The sequence below is a fragment of the Pipistrellus kuhlii genome, unplaced genomic scaffold, assembly GCF_014108245.1.
Source record: "Pipistrellus kuhlii isolate mPipKuh1 unplaced genomic scaffold, mPipKuh1.p scaffold_m20_p_1, whole genome shotgun sequence".
Lineage (NCBI taxonomy): Eukaryota > Metazoa > Chordata > Mammalia > Chiroptera > Vespertilionidae > Pipistrellus > Pipistrellus kuhlii.
Window position 1 is genome coordinate 22,486,969 of NW_023425404.1, and position 2,862 is coordinate 22,489,830.

The 2,862-nt window shown below is 40.6% G+C and overlaps 1 pseudogene; it reads left to right on the plus strand.

Moving 5' to 3' along the window:
- The first annotated feature begins 1,920 nt into the window (after positions 1 to 1,920).
- On the plus strand, positions 1,921 to 2,477 carry LOC118717170 (annotated as a pseudogene).
- The last annotated feature ends 385 nt before the right edge of the window (positions 2,478 to 2,862 follow it).

Genomic DNA, 2,862 nt, shown 5'->3' on the forward strand with positions numbered 1-2,862 from the left:
AATGTGATGGAATCTTGAATGTGACCAGCAATAGCCGCCCATGGATAAGGCTGGAGCTGTTATACCTTGAACGAGGCAACCCTTAGGCACTGACTAGCTATAATTACATGCTATCTTAAGAACATGTTGACTCTTCCACAACCATCACCAAAGGTATAAATGCTTAAAGGACTTTGGGATGAAATCAGCCAAACGGTTTCTTAGCTGAGCCCATTGTTTTGAAATTCAGAACATAGCCAAGTGCTTTCCATGGCCTCAGCCCTTCCGATCCCAATTCCATGGTCTCAAGTGGCTGACTGCAATGGGATCTCTGGCCATGCAGACACTATTCCTAGACTATAGGGCACTGCCTTGCTCTCCAGAGGGGCTGTGGGCTGAGAAATCAAGCTCTATTTGGATAAGTTGTATGTATGTTTGGCCAGGGAGAGGCCATTCCTAGGTATGGTAGATCCAGCACGGGGTCCACTGTTCCCAGACAGTGCAAACAAGAGTTACCTATGCCTTCTAATCCGTAAGTGCTTTTTATTGATACCCAGGTAATTTACATTTTTTCTAATGTGCATTGTATTTTTCTATCATCATTATAGTTTTCTTGTCTCCAGATGTTGGAGAATTGAATATATTTAGTGTGTGTGTGTGTGTGTGTGTGTGTGTATATATATATATATATATATATATATATATATATATATATTTTTTTTTTTTTTTTTTCATATATTATCCACATAAAATGCAAACATGTTTACATGACAAACATTGCTTACAAATGTGACATGATAAACAACAAAAATGACTATATTCTAGAAAGTAAAAGAAGTCTTGGGTTCAGTTAATAACATGAAAAGCTGATATTATAATTGATCTTGTAATAATACTCTCTCCTTTCCCAGATCACTGCAGATCTGAGGACATCCAACATGGAGGCAATGAGAAGAAATAAAATGTCACTGAGTTTTCGTTAGGATATTTTTATGTAAGTGTTGTCTTAAGACACAGCAGTTCCTAAGAGGTCTGATCACAGGTTGGTCCATAGAGCTAGGACTTAAGAGTGTGGGGTTGTCAAGAAGCAAGGGACTTCAGTTGGATGTTGGGAAGCCAACCAGATGAATTATTGTAGTCAGTTGCCATAAATTGTTGCCCATTTTTGACTCCCTCTTCCTAATGGTCCTCTGATTTCCTCTGGGAAATCTTTTATAAGCATTATGTATAGTAGTCTTGGTACTTCACTAAATTTTGGTGTCTGCCCCACTAAGAAGCACAAGAGGATAGACCCTTCCTTAAATGACCTTGGTTCCTACCCATTTTCAAGCCTGGTTTTCCAGCCTTCCTATTCATCTGTGAGCTTTTAATGGCCTTTCTATAAATTTCACTTTTTGCTTAAGTCATGGAGAGTCAGGAGCTATTACCTGAAAAGGAAGGGCATGACAGACCCACCTGCTGTGTGGTAGGCACAGTGCTAGGTGTTTTGTAAATATTGTCTCACCAACTCTCAAAGCCACCTACCAGCCTTAGGGGGAAGACAGGCATATGAAGGCTAATTGCTGTTAGCAAGAACCGCAGAGCCCATGGGGAGCGTACGTGTTATTACGTAGGAATCAGGATGGCTCTTCACCAGCCAGGCGATAGGAAGGGGAAGAAGCAGTTTGCAAGTGTTCCGTCTCCAGCCTGTGTGTCCAGTGTCAGGTGAGGCAGGAGGAAAAAAAGGTAATAGCTTAATCCATTATCATAAATAAAGCTGCCAATCTTTTCAACAAATGGTGCTGGGGAAACTGTGTAGCCACACACGAAAGAATAAAGTTGGACCCTTACCTTATACCATATAACAAAACAAAACAAAACAAAACAAAACAAAAAAAGGATCAGGTGAGGCTCTTGCCCCGCCCTGGCCACCAGCACCCACCCAGACAGCCTGGCTCAGCCATGACTGAGGCCACGCTCATCTTCAACAACCACAAGAAGCTGGGCTCTCCTCGTCCTACAGGCCTTCAGTGAAGAAACACAGCGAATCATCAGGGAGACATTCCATTTGGTATCCAAGAGAGAGGCACATGTTTGTAGTTCCCTAGGAGGAGTATTAATTGGAGCTGACAACAAACTGATTTGCAGACATTATGCAGTGTTACATTTTGTCTTCTGTGTGGATTCTTCAGAAAGAATGAACTTGGCATTTTAGATCTAATTCTAATATTTGTGAAAACATTAGACAGGTTTTGAAAATGTCTGTGAACTGCGTTTAATTTTCCATGTAAGCAAGGTTCACAATATTCTTGCAGAAATAGTGATGGGGGACTAACATGAATGAGACTGTTACACAAATTGATGCACAAAATAACCTGGAGAAATCTGAGGCTGGCTTAGCGGGAGCTCTTGCCCATGCTGTATTAGCAGTAAAGAATGTGAATCTTCCTGAGATCCCCAGAAATATCAACACTGGTGACATCAGTATAAAAGCACCAAACCTGCCTTCTTTTAAATAAAACAATTTAAAAGGCTTAAATTATAAAACTGGGGGGGGGGGGGGCAGATCACCTAAGTGCAGTTGTTTGTCAAAAATAATAGAGTCTTAACTTTTGCTCTTGGATTTAAGTCAAGATACTGTATATAAACTGTGTAAAATTAGTATGGCAGCTGAATGTTGTTTTTCTTGCACAGTAATGTTGAAGAAATTGAGTTCTAGTGTGATTTTTTTTTTAAAAGTTATTTTAGAAAAAGGATGGGAGATAGAAACATCAATCAATACTAGAGAGAAACATTGATAACATTGAAGGGTTGCCTTCCACACTCACCCCAACCAGGGATCAAACCCCACAATCTGCCTGACCAGGAATTGAACCCGCCACCTTTTAGTGTACGGGACACTCC